The sequence below is a fragment of the Mus musculus genome, chromosome 16 (genome assembly GCF_000001635.26).
Source record: "Mus musculus strain C57BL/6J chromosome 16, GRCm38.p6 C57BL/6J".
Taxonomy (NCBI): Eukaryota; Metazoa; Chordata; class Mammalia; order Rodentia; family Muridae; genus Mus; species Mus musculus.
Window position 1 is genome coordinate 12,418,393 of NC_000082.6, and position 12,808 is coordinate 12,431,200.

A 12,808-nucleotide genomic window follows, 5' to 3' on the forward strand; every position below is an offset into this window, starting at 1 on the left:
GAACATCGGCACAACAATCAAAGAAAATAGAAAATGCAAAAAGATCCTAACTCAAAACATCCAGGAAATCCAGGACACAATGAGAAGACTGAACCTACGGATAATAGGAGTGGATGAGAATGAAGATTTTCAACTCAAAGGACCAGCAAACATCTTCAACAAGATTATTGAAGAAAACTTCCCAAATCTAAAGAAAGAGATACCCATGAACATACAAGAAGCCTACAGAACTCCAAATAGACTGGACCAGAAAAGAAATTCCTCCCGACACATAATAATCAGAACAACAAATGCACTAAATAAAGATAGAATACTAAAAGCAGTAAGGGAAAAAGGTCAAGTAACATATAAAGGCAAGCCTATCAGAATTACACCAGATTTTTCACCAGAGATGTTGAAAGCCAGAAGAGCCTGGACAGATGTTATACAGACACTAAGAGAACACAAATGCCAGCCCAGGCTACTATACCCAGCCAAACTCTCAATTACCATAGATGGAGAAACCAAAGTATTCCACGACAAAACTAAATTCACCCATTATCTCTCCACGAATCCAGCCCTTCAAAGGATAATAACAAAAAAAAACCAATACAAGGACGGGAACCACGCCCTAGAAAAAACAAGAAGATAATCCCTCAACAAAACTAAAAGAAGACAGCCACAAGAACAGAATGCCAACTTTAACAACAAAAACAACAGGAAGCAACAATTACTTTTCCTTAATATCTCTTAATATCAATGGTCTCAACTCCCCAATAAAAAGACATAGACTAACAGACTGGCTACACAAACAGGACCCAACATTCTGCTGCTTACAGGAAACCCATCTCAGGGAAAAAGACAGACACTACCTCAGAGTGAAAGGCTGGAAAACAATTTTCCAAGCAAATGGTCTGAAGAAACAAGCTGGAGTAGCCATTTTAATATCGGATAAAATCGACTTCCAACCCAAAGTTATTAAAAAAAGATAAGGAGGGACACTTCATACTCATCAAAGGTAAAATCCTCCAAGAGGAACTCTCAATTCTGAATATCTACGCTCCAAATGCAAGGGCAGCCACATTCACTAAAGACACTTTAGTAAAGCTCAAAGCACACGTTGCACCTCACACAATAATAGTGGGAGACTTCAACACACCACTTTCATTAATGGACAGATCGTGGAAACAGAAACTAAACAGGGACACAGTGAAACTAACAGAAGTTATGAAACAAATGGACCTGACAGATATCTACAGAACATTTTATCCTAAAACAAAAGGATATACCTTCTTCTCAGCACCTCACGGGACCTTCTCCAAAATTGACCATATAATTGGTCACAAAACAGGCCTCAACCGATACAAAAATATTGAAATTGTCCCATGTATCCTATCAGACCACCATGGCCTAAGACTGATCTTCAATAACAACATAAATAATGGAAAGCCAATATTCACATGGAAACTGAACAACACTCTTCTCAATGATACCTTGGTCAAGGAAGGAATAAAGAAAGAAATTAAAGACTTTTTAGAGTTTAATGAAAATGAAGCCACAACGTACCCAAACCTATGGGACACAATGAAAGCATTTCTAAGAGGGAAACTCATAGCTCTGAGTGCCTCCAAGAAGAAACGGGAGAGAGCACATACTAGCAGCTTGACAACACATCTAAAAGCTCTAGAAAAAAAGGAAGCAAATTCACCCAAGAGGAGTAGACGGCAGGAAATAATCAAACTCAGGGGTGAAATCAACCAAGTGGAAACAAGAACTATTCAAAGAATTAACCAAACGAGGAGTTGGTTCTTTGAGAAAATCAACAAGATAGATAAACCCTTAGCTAGACTCACTAAAGGGCACAGGGACAAAATCCTAATTAACAAAATCAGAAATGAAAAGGGAGACATAACAACAGATCCTGAAGAAATCCAAAACACCATCAGATCCTTCTACAAAAGGCTATACTCAACAAAACTGGAAAACCTGGACGAAATGGACAAATTTCTGGACAGATACCAGGTACCAAAGTTGAATCAGGATTAAGTTGACCATCTAAACAGTCCCATATCACCTAAAGAAATAGAAGCAGTTATCAATAGTCTCCCAACCAAAAAAAGCCCAGGACCAGACGGGTTTAGTGCAGAGTTCTATCAGACCTTCAAAGAAGATCTAATTCTAGTTCTGCACAAACTATTTCACAAAATGGAAGTAGAAGGTACTCTACCCAACTCATTTTATGAAGCCACTATTACTCTGATACTTAAACCACAGAAAGACCCAACAAAGATAGAGAACTGCAGACCAATTTCTCTTATGAATATCGATGCAAAAATCCTCAATAAAATTCTCGCTAACCGAATCCAAGAACACATTAAAGCAATCATCCATCCTGACCAAGTAGGTTTTATTCCAGGGATGCAGGGATGGTTTAATATACGAAAATCCATCAATGTAATCCATTATATAAACAAACTCAAAGACAAAAATCACATGATCATCTCGTTAGATGCAGAAAAAGCCTTTGACAAGATCCAACACCCATTCATGATAAAAGTGTTGGAAAGATCAGGAATTCAAGGCCCATACCTAAACATAATAAAAGCAATCTACAGCAAACCAGTAGCCAACATCAAAGTAAATGGAGAGAAGCTGGAAGCAATCCCACTAAAATCAGGGAATAGACAAGGCTGCCCACTTTCTCCCTACCTTTTCAACATAGTACTTGAAGTATTAGCCAGAGCAATTCGACAACAAAAGGAGATCAAGGGGATACAAATTGGAAAAGAGGAAGTCAAAATATCACTTTTTGCAGATGATATGATAGTATATATAAGTGACCCTAAAAATTCTACCAGAGAACTCCTAAACCTGATAAACAGCTTCAGTGAAGTAGCTGGATATAAAATAAACTCAAACAAGTCAATGGCCTTTCTCTATACAAAGAATAAACAGGCTGAGAAAGAAATTAGGGAAACAACACCCTTCTCAATAGTCACAAAAAATATAAAATATCTTGGCGTGACTCTAACTAAGGAAGTGAAAGATCTGTATGATAAAAACTTCAAATCTCTGAAAAAAGAAATTAAAGAAGATCTCAGAAGATGGAAAGATCTCCCATGCTCATGGATTGGCAGGATCAACATTGTAAAATTGGCTATCTTGCCAAAAGCAATCTACAGATTCAATGCAATCCCCATCAAAATTCCAACTCAATTCTTCAACGAATTAGAAGGAGCAATTTGCAAATTCATCTGGAATAACAAAAAACCTAGGATAGCAAAAACTCTTCTCAAGGATAAAAGAACCTCTGGTGGAATCACCATGCCTGACCTAAAGCTTTACTACAGAGCAATTGTGATAAAAACTGCATGGTACTGGTATAGAGACAGACCAGTAGACCAATGGAATAGAATTGAAGACCCAGAAATGAACCCACACACCTATGGTCACTTGATCTTCGACAAGGGAGCTAACACCATCCAGTGGAAGAAAGACAGCATTTTCAACAATTGGTGCTGGCACAACTGGTTGTTATCATGTAGAAGAATGCGCATCAATCCATACTTATCTCCTTGTACTAAGGTCAAATCTAAGTGGATCAAGGAACTTCACATAAAACCAGAGACACTGAAACTTATAGAGGAGAAAGTGGGGGAAAGCCTTGAAGATATGGGCACAGGGGAAAAATTCCTGAACAGAACAGCAATGGCTTGTGCTGTAAGATCGAGAATTGACAAATGGGACCTAATGAAACTCCAAAGTTTCTGCAAGGCAAAACACACCATCAATAAGACAAAATGACCACCAACAGATTGGGAAAGGATCTTTACCTATCCTAAATCAGATAGGGGACTAATATCCAACATATATAAAGAACTCAAGAAGGTGGACTTCAGAAAGTCAAATAACCCCATTAAAAAATGGAGCTCAGAACTGAACAAAGAATTCTCACCTGAGGAATACCGAATGGCAGAGAAGCACCTGAAAAAATGTTCAACATCCTTAATCATCAGGGAAATGCAAATCAAAACAACCCTGAGATTCCACCTCACACCAGTCAGAATGGCTAAGATCAAAAATTCAGGTGACAGCAGATGCTGGCGTGGATGTGGAGAAAGAGGAACACTCCTGCATTGTTGGTGGAATTGCAGGCTTGTACAACCACTCTGGAAATCAGTCTGGCGGTTCCTCAGAAAATTGAACATAGTACTACCGGAGGATCCAGCAATACCTCTCCTGGGCATTTATCCAGAAGATGCCCCAACTGGTAAGAAGGACACATGCTCCACTATGTTCATAGCAGCCTTATTTATAATAGCCAGAAGCTGGAAAGAACCCAGATGCCCCTCAACAGAGGAATGGATACAGAAAATGTGGTACATCTACACAATGGAGTACTACTCAGCTATTAAAAATAATGAATTTATGAAATTCCTAGGCAAATGGATGGACCTGGAGGGCATCATCCTGAGTGAGGTAACATATTCACAAAGGAACTCACACAATATGTACTCACTGATAAGTGGATATTAGCCCAAAACCTAGAATACCCAAGATATAAGATACAATTTCCTAAACACATGAAACTCAAGAAAAATGAAGACTGAAGTGTGGACACTATGCCCCTCCTTAGAAGTGGGAACAAAACACTCTTTAAGGAGTTACAGAGACAAAGTTTGGAGCTGAGATGTAAGGATGGTCCATGTAGAGACTGCCATATCCAGGGATCCACCCCATAATCAGCATCTAAACGCTGACACCATTGCATACACTAGCAAGATTTTATCGAAAGGACCCAGATGTAGCTGTCTCTTGTGAGACTATGCCGGGGCCTAGCAAACACAGAAGTGGATGCTCACAGTCAGCTAATGGATGGATCACAGGGCTCCCAATGGAGGAGCTAGAGAAAGTAGCCAAGGAGCTAAAGGGATCTGCAACCCTATAGGCGGAACAACATTATGAACTAACCAGTACCCCGGAGCTCTTGACTCTAGCTGCATATGTATCAAAAGATGGCCTAGTCGGCCATCACTGGAAAGAGAGGCCCATTGGACACGCAAACTTTATATGCCCCAGTACAGGGGAACGCCAGGGCCAAAAAGGGGGAGTGGGTGGGTAGGGGATTGGGGGTGCGTGGGTATGGGGGACTTTTGGTATAGCATTGGAAATGTAAATGAGCTAAATACCTAATAAAAAATGGAAAAAAAAAAAAAAAGAACAGCCAGTTCCTGTACTACACTGGGGCCCCGGTGGATCACATGGCTCCAGCGGGTTTCTCATCTCAGCAGATTCTCTGGCCCAGAGCTCTTGAGATCCCTTGGTGGGTCGTGGCCATGCCAGCCCCATGTAAAGACTGACCACCTAGTGGTTAGCTGTTACAATTCCCAGTAACCTGGTAAAATCAAAACTCTTGATGCTTATAATTAATTGGTCAGATTTATATATCAATAAATTCTCAATATGCAAGATGCCCACATAATAAATCCAAGGCTAACTGACAGTGGTACAAGCTGCCCACCTTGATTAGTCAACTTACCCCAATTATTCTATCTCTATATTGTATTATATCTACCTGTGGCTATGTAAAACCACTTGGGATCTGAATCATCCTTATTCTCTTTATTTTACTCCTAACAGTGTCACTGCTATTGGTCAACTTTACAATTGCATAGTTGAGCTGCACAACTCAGGACTCTATAGAGAGAAACACACCAAAAACCTTCTGGTGGTGTACTGCAGTTTCTTGCTGTTTCTGTGAACTCGGGCTGATTGGCAAAGTGATGTCAGCAGAGACAGGTGCATGCAGCAAGCCCCATGGAGGACATATGATGTTTGGAAGGTATAAAATGGATGCAGTGGACAGTTGGGGCTGAGCTAGGCTTGCTTATAGAACTAGCTGTGCAACGCTTGTGGGTCTGGAGTCTTCACTGATCTCCACTCCCTGAGAAAGCCACAGTCAAGAACTTTTTCTGGTGTCCTTCCTAGTCTCTCCTGCTGACTGGAGCTGAAGCTGAGGCCTGGCTGTCTCTATTAGGTAGTGCCACCACTGCTGATTCGTGTTTGCTAACCTGACTCTACCGAACTGTGCTGGTGTATCCATGAAGTGATAATGAGTGGCTCGATCTACCTACCACTGCTGACCTGTGAACGGAATTGTCAATTTCCAGACAACACAGAGGGCAGCTGCTCCAAAGAACTTTTCTAAACAGGTCCCACTCCTCCCTCCCTCCTTCCCATATCCTTTCTTTCCCACTACCTCTGGCGAGTGGTGGACTAAAAGAGAGGTTAAAGCAGTTAAGAAAATCATTAAAATTATATTTTGAAAAAAATTAAAGTTATACATCATAGCAATACAAACCCTAAGACCAAGCTCAGGCATGTCATGATAGGGGGTATGAGGAAGGGTTTTTTGTTTGTTTGGTTGGTTGGTTGGTTGGTTTGGTTTGGTTTTGTAATTGGGCAAACTATAAGATGACCTTCAATATCTATGCAAGCAGGCCAAAACTGGCCTGTTTTTCCAAGTTAAGGGGTTAATGTAACTCAAAACAATCTTTGGGTGTCTTTGTAAGCAAGTTACAGAAGAAGAAAAAAAGAGAAATAAATAAATAAAGAAAGAGAGAGAGAGAGAGGGAGGGAGGGAGGGAGGGAGGAAGGAAGGAAGGAAGGAAGGAAGGAAGGAAGGAAGGAAGGAAGGAAGGAAGGAAGGAAGCCAAGAACAGTTAGCCACATCACAACAAGTATATATTTCTATATATTTCTAGTATATATTTCTATATATTTCTAGGTGGAGTCACTGAGGCAGGGTCTTTTTCTGGAATTTTGAGTCTAGGGCAAACAGTCATTAACTAGTATGATGGAGGCCCAGCACACACAGACTGAGGTTTCTCTGGCCTGGCCCTTACACTTGCTCCACTCTAGTTGCCTGCTAACCTGCTTCCCTTAGCGTGGACACTGTTGGCGTTGGAAGCCAAAATAAACTCTGTATTCTGTAAGTCACTTTTGGCCTGGGAGTTTCATCACAGCAACAAGTAACCAACACACCCATGACATTAAGGTAACCATCATAAAAGCTTCAAATGTGAATGATTCGAAGTGATTCTGTAAGGGAGTAAATAGGCTGAGAGTAGCAGGGAGGTCAGGGATGCGCGTCTCATTATTGGAAAGGAAGCAGTGTTTATGAGCAGTCTGTAATAACATGGAAATACTTCTAATTTAAGTGGGAAGTCTGGTTGCAAATTGTGTATACAAAGCATTCACAAGTGCATGAAGATGAAAGGGAAAACAAACATACATTGCAGAGGGAGAGGGCTGGGAGGACGCGTGCCAAATCATTCGCAACTCACTGGGGGGTGGGAAAGGGATCGTTTTATTTTTGTCACAACTTTCTTTATTTCGGTATTTTCCTAATTTTCTATACCAAACATGCACAGCTTTTCCTGTGCCAGTATACATGAAGCCTTGTCTGGAGGCCCTGCACTCTCTGTGGTGGGGTCCAGGGAAAAGGGAAGGCTTGGCTGGGAGGCAGAGGGCATGCCAGGGAATCACAAGCACACTCCCTTAATTTCTAAGTTTCCTTTCTCTTCTGGATGCCTAGGGTTAATTCTAGGTAAACTCACTATGCACTGAAGGAATCCTTATTCTCTTTATTTTACTCCTAACAGTGTCACTGGAGGAAAAATGACATGAATCCCACCTGCTTAAATCTACATACTTTGATGAACATGGATACTTGCATATATGCCCATGAAACCACCACTACTTCTAAAACTTTCCTTCCCTCTCATCTCTCTTTCTCTCCTTTGCTTTTCTTTTTCAGTAGAAATATTTACATGAATTCAAAGTAGAAAGACTCATAAAGGCATCAAGTAAGAAGCTGGAGAGATGTATCAGCACTTAAGATCATTTGCTGCTCTAGAAGGGGACCCAACACATACATGCTCACACACACACATGCACACACACAGACACACACAGACACACACACACAGACAGACAGACAGACACACACACACACAGACAGACAGACACACACACACAGACACACACACACACACACACACACACACAGACACACACACACACACACACACAGACACACACACACACCACCCCAGTGGCTCACAACCTCCTATACCTCGAGCTCCACAGTTCTGGATGCCCTTGTCTGCCTCTGTGGGCATGTGACATGCTCATAGAGACATTCATTACAAATCCTAAAATGGCAGTTACTAGGATAGGAACTCAGTGGGGAGGAAATTGCAGAGCTCTTTGTTTTGCATCAAGTTTCAGTCATAAAATGACTGGATTCTGGAGATCTGTTGCTTAGCATTGTGCCTGCAATTAATTATGCTGTTTGGTACTTTTACAGAACCACGAGGGAGTAAACCTTACAGTAATCTTCCTTACCACAACTGCTTGTTCTTGGCACCATGGCCTACAATTCAAATTCCAAACTTGCTTGGTTGTCTTGAAATAGTATATGAATACACCAATGTCAAATAGAACATTTACAGTCACAGGTTGTAATGAAGAAAGCAGGAGTTGAATTATAGAGATTTGCCACTCATTTCTTTTTTTTGGGGGGGGGGGGGGAAGGGAATTCCTGAACCAAACCCCTTCTAGTACAGCACATACAAAGGTATGTAGAAGAAACAACTCCTACCATTAAGTTTCCATTGTTAATGATGCAATGATATGCCTTACTTCCTAGGATCATTGTGAAGGGGAAAGAGTCCATGCTAGGGCCATGATATGATACGACAGGTACATGCTTTTGATATGGAATTTGTAATAGTCTTCACTGTTGTGTCTCTATATCACAGAACTGGGTTAAATGCATCACATACACTGTCCCAGTCAATCCTGTCATAGTTCTCCCATTTAGGGAGCCATTTGGATCTAATTTGGGCTGCTACATAGATATTCAGGCAAGAAAGAACATGGCCATGGAACAGTGTGCCACGATCCAGCAGTAATTGGGTAAGCTACGTAAGCTCTATAAGCACTCTTCCTATTATAAAAGACGGGGGTCTGCAAAGGATGCGTACCTTATAGATGGTTTGAATAACTCAATAGAACTTGCTATGCAGATCAGACTGGCCTCAAACACACAGATACTTGTCTGCTAGTGCCTTGGCATGGTACCTTTAACCCAGAATTAAATTGTTGGATGCACATGTCATCGATCAGTGCCTGTATATACCAGGCTATTAACTTTTTTAGTTGTCATCTGAAGCAGTGGGTTTTATTGTGATATTTTAACTTCAAAGCTATGTTTCATTATCCTTCGTTTTATTTATCCCATGGTACTGGTACCCTCCATTCTGATTATCACTCTGTCTAGTCCCATTCCTCTTCTGTTGTCAGGTGTATTTCATTCCTTTCTTGTTCCCTTCACCTCTCTTTGAACCACTTTCCCTTCTCACTGTCCTGTTTCTACTTTCATGTCACACACATACATATACACACACCCATACACACATGTCTATACACATATACACATAAGTACACATATATACACATACTCACACATGCACACACACACACAGACACACACAGACACACACACACCTGTACTATGTATTATTATAGAATAATGCATTTCTTCTCTTTCTTCCTTTGAAAACCACCTGTTAATCCATTAGCCCATTTATTGCTTGAATTTTTCAATGTTTAAAAATTTTCTATAGAGTCTAGATATTAATCGCCCATTGGCTATATAGCTGACAGAGATGTCCTCCCAGTCTTCTGTCTGGTTACTTTGTAGAAACCTAAATTTCATGAGTTAGTATTTGTCAGTTCTTAGGATTATTCCCTGTGCTGTCTGGGTCCTTTTCAGATGATCTTGCCTGTGTCTACACCTTGAAGTAATTTGACTTTATTTTTCTTTAGCAATTTAAGATTTCAAGGATTTATCGTTAGGCATTTACTTCATTTCTAATCCATTTTAGTGCAGGGTGAGAGACATGCATCTAGTTTTGTCTTTTACATATGGATATCCAGTTTTCTGAGTACCTTTGTTGAAGAGGACTTCCCCACCCCCTTGATTCATGCCTTTGGTATTTGGTTTTTCAACAGTGACTACAGCTGTTTGGGTGTATTTCTGGATACCATATTTTGTTCCATCAGTCTGTGCATCTGTTTTGTGCCAGTGCCAAGCTAGTATGCCACTATGAATCTGTAGTATAATTTGAGGGCACGTATTATATTCCCTGCTGTGCTGTTTTTGTCACTATGGATCTGAAGTATAATTTGAGGGCACATATTACATTCTCTACAACATTGCTCTTTTATTTTATTTTTTTAAATCAGGAATTTCTTTCAATATTTAAGGATTTTTGTTTCTTTTCCTTTTTGTTTCTACATGAATTTTAGGAGATTTTCCCAATTCTACAATAAATGTAATTGGAATATTGATGGGGATTGCATTGAAACTATAGTCAATTTCAGTAGTGTAGTTATTTCACTGTCTTCATTATGCCCATCTATCAGCATAGGAGAGGTTTCCCACATTCTACTGAGTTCTTCAGGGTTCTCATTGTACAACTTGTTCCTTCTCTAGTAGACCTCTTAGGTCACTCACTGTTTTGAAGTCTTGTGAATGGGTCATTCCCCTTTTACTCCTTTATCAAAAATAAATATAGTTTGTGTATGGATGTGTGTATACGCATGCATGCATGACACATGCACATATGTGTGCAGTTGTAGAAGCCTGAGGTTGGTGCCAATTGCCTTTCTCTATTACCCTCCACCTTATCATTTGGAGACATGGTCTCTCACTGGGACTTGAAGCCTGCTGTTTCAGTGGGACTGGCTGGTGAGTGAGACCCTCAGACCTGTCTGCCCCTTTATCCTCAACTTGGAGGTCACAAGCACAGACTGGCATGGACAGCTTTTCTGTGGATTCTAGAAATCTAAGTCATGTCCTCATGCTACCATAGCAAGCACTTTACCAATTGGACTACCTTTCCAGGCCTCTCAAAGCTTGTTATATTGGTGTATAGAAAGGGTACTAATTTTAATATGCTGATTCTGTATCTTGCTACTTTTATTTATCCAGTCCACGAGTTTTCTGGTAGAGTCTTTAGGGTCTTTTACGTAAAGGAGTAGGTAATATGCAAATGGAGATAATTTAACTTTTTGCTTACTCATTTGTATTCCTTTGGTTTCTTTTTTTTATTAGATATTTTCTTTATTTACATTTCAAATATTATCCCCTTTCCTGGTTTCCGTTCTGAAAACCCCCTATTCTCCCCCTCCTCCCCCTGCTCACTAACCCATCCACTGCTGCTTCCCTGTCCTGAAATTCCCCTATACTGGGTCACTGAGCCTTCTTGGGACCCAAAGGCCTCTCCTTCCATTAATGTCCAACAAGGCCATCCTCTGCTACATATGCAGCTGGGGCCTTGAGTCCCTCCATGTGTACTCTTTGGTTGGTGATTTAGTCCCTGGAAGCTCTGGGGGTACTGGTTGGTTCATGTTGTTGTTCCTCCTATGGGGCTGCAAGCTCCTTCAGTCCTTTCTCTATCTTGCTCCTCCATTGGGGACCTAGTGCTCAGTCTAATGGTTCACTGAGAACATCCATCTCTGTATTTGTCAGGCACTAGCAGAGCCTCTCAGGAGACAGCTATATCAAGCTCCTGTCAGCAAGCACTTGTTGGCATCCACAATAGTGTCTGGATTTGGTGACTGTATATGGGATGGATCCCCAGGTGGGGCAGTCTCTGGATGGTCATTCTTTCAGTCTCTGCTCCACACTTTGTCTCTGTATCTCTTCACAAGTGTATTTTGTTCCCACTTCTAAGAAGGACAGAAGTATCCATACTTTGGTTTTCTTTACTCTTGAGCTTCATGTGGCCTGTGAATTGCATCTTGGGTATTCCGAGATTCTTATCAGTGAGTGCATACCGTGTGTGTTCTTTTGTGATTGGGTTACTTCACTCAGGATGATATTTTCAAGTTCCATCCATTTGCCTAAGAATTGTTGGCATTGTTTTTAATAACAGAGTAGTATTCCATTGTGTAAATGTACCACATTTTCTGTATCCATTCCTGTGTTGAGGAACATTTGGGTTCTTTCTAGCTTGTGGCTATTATAAACATGCCACAATGATAACTTGATCATGGAAGAAATAAAGAAAGAAATTAAAGGCTTTTTCAAATTTAATGAAAATGAAGGTACAACATATTCAAACTTATGGGACACAATGGAAGCAGTGCTAAGAGGAAAACTCATAGCTCTGAGTTCCTCCAAGAAGCTGGAGAAAGGATGCACTAGCAGTTTAACAGCACAGCTAAAAGCTCTAGAACAAAAATAAGCAAATACATCCAAGAGGAGTAGATGGCAGGAAATAATCAAACTTAGAGCTGAAATCAACCAAATAGAAACAAAAAGAACTATACAAATAATCAACAAAACCAGGGTCTGGTTCTTTGAGAAAATCAACAAGATAGATCAATCCTTAGCCAGACTAAGTAGAGGGCATAGAGACAAATTAAGAAAATCAGAAATAAAAAGGGAGATATAACAACGGAAACTGAGGAAATTAAAATAAAAAATCAGGTCCTACTAAAAAAGCCTATACTCAACAAAACTGGAAAACATGGATGAAATGGACAATTTTCTAGACAGATACCAGGTACCAAAGTTAAACCAGGATCAGATAAACAATCTAAACAGTCCCATAACCCCTAAAGAAATAGAAGCAGTAATTAATAGTCTTCCAAACCAAAAAAAGCCTGGGACCAGATGGTTTTAGTGCAGAATTCTATCAGACCTTCAAAGAAGACCTAATACCAATACTCTTCAAACTATTCCACAAAATAG